The 15,661-nt window shown below is 44.9% G+C and overlaps 1 long non-coding RNA gene across 2 annotated transcripts in view; it reads left to right on the top strand.

Annotated features, from left to right (window-relative positions):
* LOC117052678 overlaps positions 1–15,661 on the top strand; it is a 122,347-nt gene that overhangs the window by 85,191 nt on the left and 21,495 nt on the right. The window contains exon 1 of one of the 2 annotated variants that reach the window (XR_004427306.1): positions 9,932–10,106. The exons of the other annotated variant lie outside the window; for it this stretch is intronic. This is a non-coding gene — a long non-coding RNA (uncharacterized LOC117052678). Of the gene's footprint in view, positions 1–9,931; positions 10,107–15,661 lie in introns of those variants that run through there. 2 annotated transcript variants of the gene reach the window in all.

The raw sequence follows: 15,661 nt of genomic DNA, 5'->3' as shown, positions 1-15,661 counted from the left end.
ATTCTTTGCCTAAACATTCCTTGTCAATTTCTTGGCCACACATCCTTGTCGTTTCTCCCCTTAGTTATTTAAAATATTATAGCCCTTCATCCCTGGCAAACCAAGGCGGGATGCAACAACAAACAACGATATAGCAACATCTAACTTTTTTTAAAAATGTAATGATAATCAGATTAAGGCAGCTAAAAGCAGTCAGCTGCTGAGCGGTTAGCAATCAAGGCTGAAACTCCAAAAAGGCTCAGGCGTATAAATATGTCTTTTAAGGCATTGGTAGGCTAGTACAGTGAGATGCGCTCTTCTAGATATATGGGTACCAAGCAGCTTAGGGCATAAGCATTAGCACCAGTGAATTGGGCCCAGAAGCAAGGAGGCAGCCAGAGCGTGACTCCTGCAGAATTGATGTGCTGTGGTTTCACCAGTCTGAACTGGCTAATATTCTGGCAGCCATATTCTGCTTTAATTGAGTTCAGCTCCCGAGCAGCCTCAAGAGGGGACCAGGAACATTGATCAGATATCTCATCCAAATGTCACCTGTGGAAAAAATCCAGAAATGAATCTCTGTGGATGAATTCTCCTCATGCAGGCATTCGCAACCTTTGGCAGCGCCCACCACCGAGCCATGAATTCTGTGGGGAGAGAATTCATATCCACTGTCGGACCCAGCGCTACACACATTGTGGCATGCACCAACCGTTCCAGTTGTGTATGAAGTTTGTTCCAGTTTGCGTCACACCGTTCTAGTTTGCTATGCAGATCTGGAATGGGGAACTTGTGACCCTTCAGGTGTTGAGACTTCCATCAGCCCCAGTCAGCAAGGGTGGGGGATGATGGGACTTGTAGTCCAACAGCATTTGAGGGGCTACAGGTTCACCACTCCTGCTTCATGGTTTCTGACTGGCCCTTTTTTCAGCCGGAACTCAGGTCCTTGTGTCTCAATGGGAGCACAAACCACACATCCGTTGGGTTCTTCAGGCCGTCAAAAGTGCTGGTCTGTGCGCAGCCTCATGGGGTTAAGGAAGAACTCCACAAAAATGCAGAAAGCAATGAGTAGGATTTGAGAAGGCCTAGGATGGCAGTATCACCGCTGTTGAGCAAAAGCCAATGGTTCCTTTCTCACACACAACCGTGAGCCACATGCAGTGATGATCAAATCCACACACACACACACACACACAACACACACACGTTGCAGGTCCCGACAGTGCTTTGATGTCACATTGACACCACAGATGTGACGGTGGAGGTTTTCAATGACATGAGCATGCTGGCTTCAGTTGAGAGAGAACGAGGGAGTTTGTTCATGGTAAATTCAGGCACCTCTTTTCTAGAAAATCAGATGGCATCCCTTTCTCCTCGCTTTCTTGCGCCAACACCCCTTCAGTTCCTTTTCAAGTTGAATTGAGGGTGAGGCAAGGGAAAGGCAGACAGGGAGTGAGGTGAAGGCAGTCTGTAGTGGGAAGATCAAGGACTCCTGGTTGCTCCCTATTTTATAGGGGTCAGGGACTCACATGACCTCTGGCCTGCTGGTAATAAATCAGCTCTAGTGTGGCCAGTCCTCGCTGCATCTTCCCTTCTGTTGACCAGAGCCAGCAGTTGTGTACAGGTTGAATCCATGCCTCAAATTCCTCAGCCCTTCACTTAAGTACGCACTGCAGCTCGAAGCTCTCGACAGACCTAGAGATACCAATCTGAACTTAAACAATAGCGCTTGCAGCTTACGTAATTTTGTCCCAGTTATAGTCTCAAGGTTTCCCTGCCGTCGTATGCTGGCATTAAGCGTTCTCACCAACCGGGAGAAAAGCAATTTGCAAGTTGAGTCTTCTAAACTGATCCTTCATCTGACACACTCCTTTCTCGTGAAAGGTTGCTGATTCCATAAAGCCCGCTTGGTCAAAAAGATCAACAGACTGCCAACTCCCATTGCAGGATGGTAAGTATCTTGCGACTAAGACATTTCGGTTGTCTTTTCCTGATGTGTGGTGGCCGTTTTCTCCAGGGTAATGCAAGCACATCTGCCTTATTAAACTTTGTGCAGCGGTAGTGAAAAATTCACATTGCTATTTGGGAATCTCTTGGGATGCATTCCGATTAGGGCCTGAACATTTTAAATCACAGACAGTATTTTTTAAATAATAATAATAATAATAATAATAAGAATAATAATAATAATAATAATAATACATAATGACTGCTTGTGACTTTTTGAATGCACTATACCCAGGGTCCTGTTTTTATTTTGAGTGCACCCTGATTCCTCCTTCATCTTCAGTAAAAGTCACTCCTAAGAAAACTGTGTCTCAGAGCTAGATTTAGCAGAGGTTAATCCTTCTTATATGTTACATAATTATTAAATTTTTTTGCTGATTTAGGAAACTGGATCCTGAGCTATTGTTTGTTTAATTATTGACCATTACTGAAGATATAATGTTGTTGGTTCTACTGATTTTTCAAAAAACAAAGGCAGCGGAACAACAGTCTAAGTTCTTGGTTAGAGCCCTGTTCAGGTACTCTCCATCCACACATACAGCAAATGCATGGGGTAGGAGTCGGAAATCACCGACGGAAATCATTGCCTGGGGGACGAGGTGTATTCCAAATCTTCTCACCTCTATATAGATGGGCAACGTTGTGCACAGGCGGCCGTGCCATCAATAGTTTTCCGGCGTGGGGATGGAGGTACACCACCTCACCCCTACGTCATGACCAATCACGTCACCTGTGTTGAGAGACAGCCCCAGCCAATCAGTCAGCAGGGTGGGAGTGGCTGCGAGGCCATTTAGGTATGGCTCCCTCTTCCTCACCTCTTCTCAGATCACCCTACCCACACACCCTCTTCTAATGAATTGCTCTGATTTGACCTTGCTATGCAGTTGTCGGTCGCCAATGTTGTTGGGGCTGGGTAGGAATTTTTTTGCCACTTGGCAAATTGGCACTACGGCCATTGTGGTTTTCACCTACTTAGTAGCAATCGCTTGGGGTCAGGAGGTGTACTTCAAGTTTCAGGACACGGATGCCTGAACATGGGCTATAGAGAGAATAGTAGATGCATTTCAAGGTTACACATTTTTGCTCTGCCTGATTGCAGGTAGCATTGCTACGGCGAATATGATGTCATTTCAACGGGATAAATTTAGGCTTGGGAAGCAGACACAGAGCAGCACAGCATGAAAGACATCTGGGCTGATATTTGATAGAACGTAAAGTTGGGAGTTGGGCATTAGACGTGAAGGAGCAGCCATCCATTTGCTTAGGGGGGATATCAAGGGAGATGGAAAAGTAGTTGTAAGGATCTGTCTTCCAAGACAGACACAATGGTGGCATGACACAGGTCTTGGAACGCAGATTTTGTAGCAGGAAAATAAAACTGAACCCCTTTCCCGCCCTCGAAACTGTTGTCCTCCTCCTCTCCAGTCACGTCTCTCCATCAACCACATCTCTCTTACTTTGCCTCATGGAGCCTGGCCAAGAGAAACGTGGTTGAGTGAACAGTTGGAGAAAGCATATGCAATGGCAGCGGTAAATTTGAGGTGTGTCTACTGCATATTGTTCCTTCCTGAAGCTTTGGTAGCAGACATACGGGTATGCAACCATCCTATCACGTTGGGGCTTAAGGCTTTGGATGTTGCTAGGATGCCTGATTATCGTCTTCCAAAGCAACTACTCTATTCCCAACTCAAGAATGGAAAGCGAAATACCCATGGACTATAAAAGTGGTTTAAAAAGCCTCTCAAGGCAAATCTCAACAGACTTGTATAACACTGATAACTGGGGAACACGGGCCTGCGAGCGCTCCAATTGGAGAACAGCCTTTACCAAAGGTGTTATGGGCTTGAAGAAGCACGAACTCAGGACGAAAGGGAGAAACGAGCTAAGAGGAAGGCACGTTGGCAAACTCACACCGTGACCAACTCCTACCTGGAAACCTATGTCTCCACGGTGGAAGGATGTGTGGATCCAGAATTGGTTCTCCACAGTCACTTATGGACTCACTGTTAAGACCGTGTTCATGGAAGACCATCTTACTTGGCTACGAGTGATCGCCAAAGCAGAAGAAGAAGAAGAAGAAGAAGAAGAAGAGAAGAAGAAGATGATGATGATTCCTGAGGGGAAGAGATCAAGCTTCCCATCTGCTATTGGCGTACTAAGAATATCAATGGAGTAGAAATTCTAACTGTAGAATCTTCCTTTGCTCCAAGAATTCTATGCAGTGTGTCTAGGGAAATAAACAATCCAAACTGTATACTCGCAGATGTGCCTCTCTATTGCTAGTGGTTTGATGCACCTGTGGGACACTTCTTTCTTTATCTAGCATGAGATCTTGTTTATTATATAATCTGCAATTGGCTTGGTGTAGCAGTCTATAATCACTAGGGTGAACATACTGGAAAGAAATATGCATGACTCACTGTGTGGAACTGGAGTGGAAAGGGCCTCTGGAAAGCCAGTGTTTTTTTGATTCCCAAAGGTGGGTTGATTTTTCTAAACTCTAGACAGTGACTTTGCCTAAATCTGGATGTGTGTTCTGGAAGTGTTCTGAAAAACTTGCTTGAAAAAGCACAAATCTGTAGCCAGCAGTGCATGCTTGTCATACAGTTCATGAATACATGGCAATTTCTTCTCAGTCATGCACTGTTTCTTAAAGGAGTTTTTAAATGAGGTTCATTGCACCATTTGGGTGGGAATGGTGAAATGGATCCCATATTTGCTCTTTGTACAAAGCTGAGATTGGAAAGCTTTTAAAGAATCAGCAGCTTTGAATAGTGCTGAATGCTTACAAATGGTGAAAGTTATTACAAGAGCTTTTAAGTGCATGCATATGCAATATGTTTTGACAGCAAGACCTGTTCGACAGTGGAGCGGTCTCCCTTGGGAGCACTGGCAGAGGAATGGGAGCGTGGAGGGAGCAGACTGCCCCGGCACCACTATTCCGGTAGGGTGCCATCACGGCGCTCCCCCCGGACACTCGCTGCATCCCTCCATGTGCCGGCGCCACGCCCCCACAGGCAGCGTGCCACGCCCCCAGAACGCATGTCACGCCCCTGTGGGGTGGCGTGCCATGCCCCTGGGAGGCGCTCCGTGCCCCCACCTGCTCTCCACCCCCTGGTAGCGGAGCATGCAGCTTTGCCACTGCTCAGGAGGTAGTGGACTCTCCTTGATTGGAAGTCTTAAAGCAGAGGTTGAACTAGATGGCCGCCATTTTCTTCCAACTCTCCAGTTCTGTGATTCTGTGCCAGTTATTTATTGGTTGTTGGATCTGCTCGTTCCTGTTAATGTATAAGGACTGACATGTGTCTTCTTGTTTTGAAGCGGCTGCTGGTAGTTCACGGTACAGAGAGAATCCATCACCTTGCGTGTTCCCCACAGTGTAGAATTTCAGGAGATGCTTTATTTTTGAAAGTGAATGTATAGACATGATGTGCCACTCTGGGGGCAAATGGCTATCGTAGCTTTGAGTCTCAAGGCAGCATTTCTGTAGGAAGGCTCTCTCTTTTCTCCTCAAATTTCCTTCCTGTCTCTGAATAGTGTCACTGTGAGAGAAAAAGAATGAACTTATTTGGGCTTATCTTTTGTTTGACTGGGGGTTGAGTGGCATTTGTAGCATTACTTCAGTCCTTAACGCAATCCCTATGGGAATTTCAGACATTTGCCTCAGAGGGTGTGTGAAAAAGGAGTCAGAAATAATAGTAGGAAATTGGGGAAGGCGAAACCGAGTGGCTGAACTATAGCTGCACTCTGGCTCACGGCTTTTTGGCTCTTGGTTTCAACCCTAATGAGAGAGCAATATTGGCTTGCAGACATGCTTTAGAAAGAGTTTGTGTATAGAAGTCAGGGAAAGAAAGTTCTCTATAAATGCTCAAACGTTTCGTGAATGACTTCAACCCTGCAAGAAAGAGAACTGTAGCAAAATGGATAATAAAGAACAGTTTCCTGGAAACTGGACGCTTATTAGATTTTTTCTTAGGAAGTTTATTTTGGCTTGGGAATCTACTTGGTAGAAACCATGTTATAGGAGTGAGAACTGCCTGTCTGTTTTGGAGACTTGTTCTAAAATCTGAGCTGCTTGGCAAAATATATATATTATTGTTTTTAAGCTCTACCAGTTGTCCAATAATTGTCATTCTCCTGGCGCTGAACAAGAATATAGGGTAAGCATTAGTCACACTCAATAGACCCAATGAAATAGTTGTGCAAGTCTATTGATTCGTTGGTTCCGTTCTGAATAGTGACCTCCTTGAAGCTCAGATCAGCTGCGAAGGCCATGACCATGGGTGTTGCTGCCAAATGTAGTTCGAGGAGCAGTGAATGTGGGACACTTTTTCCATGGTTGCCCCGGGCAGCATGGCCAGTGGTCAGGGATGATGGGTGTTGGAGTCCAACAACCAATACAGGGGGGACAGGTTTCCTTTCCCTGGTCCTAGGGGCAACCATGGAAAAAGTGTCCCACATTTTCAAGGGTTGAGGTGCAGTGATTTTTTTTTTAATGAGGCCACCCCTCTACTGCCTCATGATTTGCTGCTGCTTTTATTATGTTTCATTGTGATTTTATAATTTTTGGGGGGTATTTTTATATTATTAGCCCACCCTTGAGGGTCTGCTTAATGGGTGGATTCTTAATATAATATTACTCTTAATATAAACAACATATATACAGTGGTACCTTGCGTTACAAACACCTTTGGTTACAACTCCGCTAACCCAGAAGTGGTACCTTGAGATTAAGAACTTTACCTCAGGATGAGAACAGAAATCGCGCGCCGGCTGCACAGCAGCAGCAGTGGGAGGCCCCATTAGCTAAATTGGTACCCCAGGTTAAGAACGGTTTCAGTTAAGAACGGACCTCCAGAACGAATTAAGTTCTTAACCAGAGGTACCACCACTGTACTCAAATAGCCAAATCAACAAAAATGCAATTCTGTGCAGCACTAAACAATCAACCCTACAGTTAAAGCAATGTAAAACAACAAAAATCAGTAAGGATACCGTTTCTATGTAAATCTGTTGTGTTGTTTAGCTCATTTAGTCATGTCGGACTCTTCGTGACCCCATGGACCAGAGCATGTCAGGCACTCCGTTTGCCACTGCGTCCCACAGTTGGTCAGACTCGTGTTGGTAGCTTCGAGAACATGCCAACCATCCCATCCTCTGTCATCCCCTTCTCCTTGTGCCCTCAATCTTTCCCAACCCAGGGTCTTTCCAGGGAGTCTTCTTTTCTCATGAAGGTGGCCAAAGGATTGGAGCCTCAGCTTGGCAGGGGGTTGGACTGGATGGCCCTTGTGGTCTCTTCCAACTCTATGATTCTATGACCTTTTAGTGAGCACTCAGGTGCTGATTTCCTTCAGAATGGATAGATTGATCTTTTGCAGTCCATTGGACTCTCAAGGAGTCTCCTCCAGCACCATAATTCAAAAGCATCAAATCTTTGGCGATCAGCCTTCTTTATGGTCCAGCTCTCACTTCCATACATCACTACTGGGAAAAACATAGCTTTAACTATACGACCTTTGTTGGCAAGGTGATGTCTGCTGCTTTTTAAGATGCTGTCTAGGTTTGTTATTGCTTTTCTCCCAAGAAGCAGGCATCTTAAATGTAGAGTTGGAAGGGACCCTCAGGATCAATCTAGTACAACCCCTGCAATGGTGGGAATATGCAAGTGTCCGATATGGGGATCGAACCTGCAACCTTGGCAATTTCAGCACCTTGCATTAACAGCGAAGCTACCCAAACCTAAAGCAGCACTAAAACCCTAATTCTGAAAGAGCGATGGGGCTAGAAGATCGTACACCAAGTCGCAGGGAGTACAAACCTAACAACTCCAGAATAAACATGGCATAATAAGGCTCGGGTTTGTGATGAAAAAAATAAAATAACATGTGAAATGACACAGGGTCATGAAGGAGATGCCACCTGAGCCTTGATGGGAAAGACATTCCATCTGAAAGGGGCCATTGCTGAGAAGACCCTTTTATCTAAGCCAAACCCATGCCCTGTCTCAGCTTGCAAGTGTCGCTCGGAGCAGAAAGGGCTGTGTGGTTTGGCTTTTGACACAGCGAGTTGAAGATACTTGCAGACTCTGTGTGTTTGTGTGTCCAATGTTAATAAATGCAGTTAAATTGGTTAAAACTCTCATTCCAAAATAAGTGGGATTTTTCTGTGAGAAAAGCGAGAGCTCTGTTTGTATTTTCACAGTGGAATACATTTGCATGACAAAGAAAAATAATAAGAAAATGTGAAGAATTTTGCATGGGTGTAGGTGCTGGCAAATCATCAGGGATTTTGTTTTCTGTTTTCAAAAGAGAACCATGCTGGCATAAAGCAGACTTCTTTTAGCTGCATTTGGAATATCCATTGTTTTGCAACGAAATAAGATTTCTTTGGTGTTTCTTTAACTGTTAAACATCCTCAAAGCAGATTTCTTCACAGTTTGTCAGGGCAACAGTTTCTGTTTTCACTCCACACTTCCTTCTGTTACTGTTAAGTGTTGCTGGGGGGGGGAGCCCCACAAGCACAGGATATTGTAGGCTGGAAGGTTGAGAAATCTGGGTGGCCATGTCCACCAGCAATAGTCATCTTTCCCTTCCACAGGGAGTGTGGACCCTCCCCCCCCATGCTTGGAAAGGTGTCACATGGTACCTGTCAAGTGTGATCTGTGCTTTGAATTGGCTTAAGAAGAGTGTCGGCTGTCACTCAACCCAATGTGGGCAGTAAGCATTTAAAACAGGGGATGTGATCCTACCTCCTTCAGCTCAGCATCTGTTTTTTTCCTCATCAATAAACAGAAACCCAGCAAATGACCACCTATGATGTGTTACTCACAAGGAGACTACATGCCTGTCTGTAAATTACTAGGTCAGCATAAGTAGGTATGAGCTAAAGAGCTCTTTTATTTCCATGATCTCCTTTCTCCATTTTGCCCTTCTCTCTTGCTTTTCCATTCTTAATGAAACTTGGGTATAATTTGGCTGCTGGGGCCTAGAGTAGTTCCTGCCAAACTCTGGGGTTCTGGGTGCGTTCTACAGGGTAAAAGAGCAGGATTTCACAGGGGAAATAACAGGTTGTGCTGTGCCCAGGCGGGAGGGCAGCTGGACGCTAGCCTTGTTGTCCCTGATAAATGGAGAGGGATCATGGGAGTGCTGTCTCCGAGTCCCTATGGAAGCAATTGTTTGGCCTCCCAGAATTCATTCCATGAGGGAGTTGTAGGGGATAATGTGGAGTGCGGGAACGCAAGGACGCAATAAGTGTCTTCTGGATCAGGCCAATGGCCCATCTAAATTAACATCCCTGTTCTCACAGTGGCCAGCCAGATTCCTGTGGCAAACCCACAGGGCAGTTTTGAGCCCAAGAGCCCTTTCGCTTCCTGTGGTTTCTGGCAACATTACTGCCCTGACTTGGGAGGCGGAGCATAGCCCTCATGGCTAGGAGACTTGGATAGCCCTCTTGTCCATTAATTTGCCCGTTTTGCATATTTTTGTCTATTTTAAAGACATCCAGGTTGGTGGCCAACACTGCCTCCCGTCAGATAATTCAAGCCGCGATTCAGGATGCTGCCAGCCTGCTCCCAAGGCAGTTGTGGAAGGAAGGGCATAAGAGGACTCTCCTAGCCTCCTCCTGAAAACCACATAAAGACAATCATGGTGTTCTGTGCACATTGATATCCCACCAGCACTTCTGCAGACCGAGAGAGAAGACGGAATGTTGAAACATCTCTACCAATGTGTTGCAACAGTTGGCTGTGGCTTCTGCGGTGTAGACTCTGTCATAGCTAACCGGTTATTTCCTATGGCCTGACCCCAGAGCTAACCTCTCAAAATTGGACTCGAAACCAAAACTGCGGTCAGGACCCCGGGTGCTGGAACAATGCTTGGACAGCTGTAGTTGGAACAGAGCTTTCTGGAAGAATAATGAAGGGAAGGGGTTAAAGCACATCCCATTCCCAAATGAGTTTCTGTTTTGTGCGTGTGCCTGCTCATTTTATATCAGACTTCTCTGGACTCATCTCACAAATTTATTGTCCATTCCATTTCCCCATCCTGTTTCCATTTGAATTATGGCTCTTGGAGAGACGAGCCGCCTTAAGAGAGGGATCTTTCTTCGTTCCTCGTTGAGCTGTAAGTTGTGTGTTCGTACTTAGGGGCTATTGTATGAAAAGGGCAAAAGTATTCAGGAAAAAGCTTTCTTTGATTATTTCTCTTTGGGTTGGAAATAAAACATACCTAATAGTGGGATCCTTTATTTCTGAAAGTCTTGAGCTCAGAGGACTATCGCAACTATAGCAAGAGTTAACAGGCAGTTTTGCCTCTGTGGATGGTGAATGATGTCAGTTTAATTGTGAGCAGGGTTTGGGAATCTGTGGCCCTCAGTTGCACTGCATTAACCCATCATTCCTGACGACCGATGGGAACGGGAGTTCAACTTCTGGAGAGTCCCATGGTTTCGTATATTGGAAGAGCTTGCCAGTTTCATTGAGCTGCACCTCTCTCTGTTTACTGTTTTCTGGACAAGTGGAAATAAATGCTCGTGTGCTGGTGAAAATGCATTTGGCATTGCTGAAAAATTCGTCACGGTTTTGTAGGATTTGGCACAAAATGCGTTGATGCAGCAGGAGTTGCACCTTCAGCTACCAGTAAGACGAACCTGCTTTTGGGGTTAAACTACTTTCCTGCAGGGTGGCTTTCCTGCCCGGTGCACAGTGCTAAACAAAGGATGCTGCTTTTAAAGCATTCACCGTTACTACCTGAAATATTGGGTCCACAAGGTACCACCCTTCTCATTTTTTGGTCATTAATACAAACATTCAGAAAGCTTGCTGTGTAACATCTGGTTTCTGAAGGGGGTGGAACCCCCAGATGAGTTGTGACAATAGAACGCTCTGTATTTGCCCATTGCTGCCATTCAAGTTGACATTAGATAAGGAAAGATGACGTGATATAGAATGCCCGCTTCATTTGTTTGCAAATCCTAACTTAACCCTGATGGCTTATATTTATCCTTGTGTATGGTTCTGGAAAGATAAAGGAACTAAATTGCCCTTATCATCGACTCCCTTTCCCCAGGATCTTTTGTGTACGCAAAATCTATCTTTATCTGCAACAGCACAGTTCTTGGTAATATCTTATTCTTGCAGTGTGATGCCGGCTGTGTAGACCATGGCTGGATCCCTGTTGGAGTTTTCCATAATGATTGTGCGGGTGCAGATATTGCTGGTGCTTGGCTAGCCACACTTTTAACAGATCTGAAGCCAGTCTTGGGAATACAGACCCAATGGATCCTCTCTTCCCTAGATCAACACCCCCCCCCCCCACCCTCAGCTATAATTACATACCCTCCAACATTCTCCATGAAATAGGGACAGTCCCATTCCATATTGATAATTTTACTATTTATATCCCACACATCTTACTGAGTTGCCCCAGCTGCTCTGGGCAGCTTCCAACATATATAAAAACATAATAAAACATTAAACAAACTTCCCCATACAGGATTGCCTTCAGGCAGCTCAGGGGTCGGATAACCGGACCCTCCAACATTTCTCCAATGAAAATGGGGACTTCCTATGGAAAAGTGGGACATTCTGGGATGAATGAGGAACTGGGACAGCTTCTCTAATCAGGTCCATCCCTGGAAAATAGGGACACTTGGAGAGTCTATAAGTAGTTTGCCAGCATTGATGTTAACAGTGGTTTGAGGTGGGTGTTAAGAAAGGAGGGGAGATTTGCTTCTGGGAAGGGGTAGGGGTAGTATATTTGGGGCAGGAGTGCACATTCCCAAGGCAGGCCTCCAGATTTGCTAACTGCCATTTGCAAGGCAGCCATTGTTCTGTCCTGGCTCATTTGTAATTGGTATTCTCCTCCCTCACTCTTTTTAGCTTTACAAATAAGCAGCAAGCAGCAAAAAAAAAAAAAAAAGAGTTGTGTTAAAACCCTTTTGCTGATTTTGCTTGCCCCCCAGCCCATTTTCTCTCTCTGTTTCCCTCTCCACCCCACCCACCCCATCTTTACCAAACAGCTTTAATATTTTTTTTAAAATTACATTTGAAAGTAGAATTAAATTCAAAGTAAGAATAGGTGTGAAAATATGCCCAGTTTGCACAAACCGATAGCAGGAGTTGTTGCTGTTTTTTTAAGGTTAAGCAGAATACACACTGCTCAGCCCTGCGCTGAGAAAATAAAATGGCTGCAATCTAGCATATGGTTATGCATACTTAAATCCCATTTATTTAACTAACCTTGTGCTGGATTGTGGCCAGTGCCTTTCACTGTTGCTTAGGACTCAGCTTATGGAAATAAATGAGAAAAAGGGGGAATCATTGAGTCATCTGACAGCAGCTGTTTTGAACAGAAAAGGAGCCTTGTCAGAAAAACTCCTCAAAGCAAATTTCTTTCTTGGTCCCAGTCTTTTTTTCCAGATGGATATGAGCCCAGAAAAGCCCTTTTTACAAAGTTACATGGAGTAGAAATGCCAGAATTTCCTGTAGGTTTTAATTCCCACCCTTCCCTTCCCTTCCCCAGAAGATACCAGGGACATTTCCACGCACACCCCTTTCTTTTTTGTTGCAGCACAGGCTGTGAAAGTGTGAAGCTGTTCACAAGTTTGGACTATTACGGTAGCTGCTTAATGCTGTTCTTCACGTCAGCAAATGTATGGTTTCTTTGAGAAAGCTTTTAACTGTGCACCATGAGGATGACTAAAAAGAAAGCAAACTAAGAAAAGAAGAGTAACTAGAAATTATGTTGCCTGTCCAATGTTGCACATTTGTAATCTCCTTCTGCCACCCTGCCCTCTCCTCCTAAACTACTTTCCTAGTCCCTTAGCGAGGGGAAGGGTAATAATGCCATTGCTTTTCCACCGGGTGCTGCTTCCCCATAGGAATTTCATAGGGGAAGACCCCACAGAAATGCGACTTGCACCTGGAGGTTTCAATGTCTTTGTCGTGTCAGGAACCTTACACCAGACCTCTCCCGTCTTCTCACACCATTTACTTGATCACAATCCCCGGAGCGAATTGATGAGTAGCTTCTCAACATGATGCTAAAGTAAAAGGTTGCTGGCAACGGACGGACACCTCAGACTTGTCTGCTCGTGTGTTGTAGCCCTGGATATAGCAGGAGCATTAGAGAAAATATAGCACTGATGGATAGCTCAGTTGGTAGGACATGAGACTTAATCTCAGGGTGTGGGTTCGAGCCCCATGTTGGGGAAAAGATTCTTGCATTCCAGCTCTTATTGTAATTGATAATCTAAATGTTGTGTCACGTGTGGGGGGAAGGATCCATGCTTTGCTGGCTAAGGATTAAGGATTGCTATGTGAGGGCTTTTTCTCAGCGGGAACTCACCGACCTCACTTCCGGCACAGAAAAGCCCTTTTTACAAAGTTTACATGGAGTACAAATGCCGAGAATTTCCTGTAGGTTTTAATTCCCACACCTTCCCTTCCCCAGAAGATACCAGGGACATTTAAACCCACCCACCCTTTCCTTTTGTTGTAGCACAGCTGTGAAAGTGTGAAGCTGTTCATAAGTTGGGACTATTAGCTCAGGTTGGGTTGCCGTTGCCATTATGAGAGAACAAGGGAATTGCAGCACCTCTTTTTCTAGGAAAAAAATAGAAATAGAAATACTTTATTGTCACTGTATCACATGTTTACGGTGAGATTAAACGAACCCCCCTTCCCCCCAATCTCTCAGTCCTTGTCGCACTCTGTGTGCTGTCATACTACCACCAACCCCAAACGTCAGCTGCAATGTTGCTGTCTTTCATTTAGCAGCCTCACGGCCAGGGCGTAGCAAGGTAAATTTTTTGTCACACACCCCCCGGCATGGAAAGGTCAGGTGGTACCCAGTGCGGAAAATTTCTTGTCAAACCCCCCCCATTGATTCCCTCCCCCCGCAAAAATTGTTTTATTATTTCATATTTTCTTACAAAGGAATAATAACAAGTAATAATAATAAAAAACTTTTATTTATATCCCACCCTCCCGCCAAAGTCGGGCTCAAGGTGGCTAACATCAGATACATAACATTGGTATAAAATCAAACAATAATTAAATTACCTCCTAAAAACATCTCAAAATCAAATTAAAGTCTAAGTAGATGGGTTTCCACAGGGTTAGGGTTGGGACAGTAAGTGTTCTCTGAACTGAAATTTCAGCCTTCATGACATAGGAAAACACCAAGTGAACAGCTATTTTGGTGGAGGAGGGTCAAGATATTAACCGATATGCATGAAATTTCATATATAGCGATATAATCCCTAGTATAGTAAGATAAGACCTTCGGAGCAGGCATTTCAAAAAAAAAAAATCAAAAAAAAATCAAAAAAAATGTTTCTTGATAATTTGTCACCCCCTCCATTATGGAACCCGGGCGGCCCGCCCCCCTCGCCCCCCTTGCTACCCCTGCTCACGGCCCATGGTAAAAGCTGTTCTTTAACCTGTTGGTGTGGTATCATGTTTCCATATCTCCTGCCGGAGGGCAGGAGATTAAAAAGGTGCTGGCCAGGGTGTGAGTCATCCCTGAGAATGTTTCTCGCTCTTCTGAGGCAACGGTCTCTCGCAGTGGTTTTGTGTAAGATGTGGGAATGACTGTCAGGAGTGAATGTTGACATCAGAAGTGAGTAACAGTCAGCCTCACAGCTGTATAGACCAGGGTTGGGGATCTGTGGCACCCCAAATGTTGTAGGACTCCGACACCCACCATCCCTTAACCAGCAGCTATGCTGACTGGGGCTGTTGGGAGTTACAGTCTGACAATATCTGGTGGGTCACAGAATCCCCATATCTGGTATAGATGCATCACTGAGCAGGACTTGGAGAGGTAATTTCGACTTGCTGAAACAGAGTGAAAGAACAGTCTTATTCCTTAATCATTTTCACGCACCTTCTGGACATTTGGTTTCCTATTGCTAGTCATTCTGCTTAGTCTGTGTGAGAGGGTGTGTGCATGCATATGCAATCCCATTTCCACAAGAAAGAAACAAAATCTTACTTATAGATAATTTGTACATTTAAGATCCAACCAAGAGAAATGTGTGCATGAGAGAGAAAGAGGGGGAGAGATCCTTGTCCACACATCCAGAGTTTGGCGGCCATTTCCATAACAGCAGTTCCCACTGGCAGAAAAGCCAAGTCCCCTGCCCCCCCCCCAGCTTACAAATGCCGCTTGTGTCTTTGATAACCGGAGCTTCTGCATTGAGAACAGCCCAAGGTTCTCATCTACACTTTCAAGTTCCTTCTTTGGTTCCATCTGTTGCTTTGCAAATTCGACTGGCTCAGATATTGGGAGAGAATTCAAATAATGGAGAACGGTGTTTAGATTATAAGGGCTTTTGGTTAACTGCTGTTTTTCTGGAAGCGTTTGGGTAAAGAGAAATAGCTGACCAGGGCAAGTGATAAACACACAGCTGAAGGCAAAACAACTCAGGCTGCTTTGCCCCGATCATTTTGGCACTCCTCTCCTGAAGGGTCACAGGAAGAGCCTAATGAAGGAAAAACATCTGATGGGTTCTGCTAACAGCATTATGAAATGCACAGCTTGAAATGCCCTAAGTTCCTTTGTTCTTATGCTACCAGTGATTAAGTGGGCTTCATTGTTTTGCTGAATCTCTGGGTAGTCTTAAGGGCTGCTGCTGTCTTACACTTGGCCTGAGAGGTCAGCCACAAACACGG

The sequence above is a fragment of the Lacerta agilis genome, chromosome 9 (assembly GCF_009819535.1).
Source record: "Lacerta agilis isolate rLacAgi1 chromosome 9, rLacAgi1.pri, whole genome shotgun sequence".
Classification (NCBI taxonomy): domain Eukaryota; kingdom Metazoa; phylum Chordata; class Lepidosauria; order Squamata; family Lacertidae; genus Lacerta; species Lacerta agilis.
The sequence above is the reverse complement of the archived record's forward strand: the minus strand, read 5'-3'. Positions and strand labels throughout refer to the sequence as shown.